We start from the raw sequence: 268 nt of genomic DNA, 5'->3' as shown, positions 1-268 counted from the left end.
CAGCGACCGGCACAGCAGGGGCTGGGCTCAGGCTGCTTTCCTCCAGCATGGCTGTCTCAGGGCAGTTGCCACAGAGGTGTCCCCCCTACCTCCTCTGTCCCCCCAGCACCTCTGGTGCTCTGCTCCCACCAAGGCGGCCCCTGTGGCACCCCACAAGTGACAGATGCTGGCGGTGCCCGGTCACGGGAGGCAGTGGTGGGAGGTGGCGGGCGCGGTGGTTAATGTGTAACCGGTGCCGTCACCTTTCACCCGTGAGCAGCTGGCGGGA

The sequence above is a fragment of the Mesitornis unicolor genome, unplaced genomic scaffold, assembly GCF_000695765.1.
Source record: "Mesitornis unicolor isolate BGI_N332 unplaced genomic scaffold, ASM69576v1 scaffold35419, whole genome shotgun sequence".
Taxonomy (NCBI): Eukaryota; Metazoa; Chordata; class Aves; order Mesitornithiformes; family Mesitornithidae; genus Mesitornis; species Mesitornis unicolor.
Note: the sequence above shows the minus strand (reverse complement) of the source record.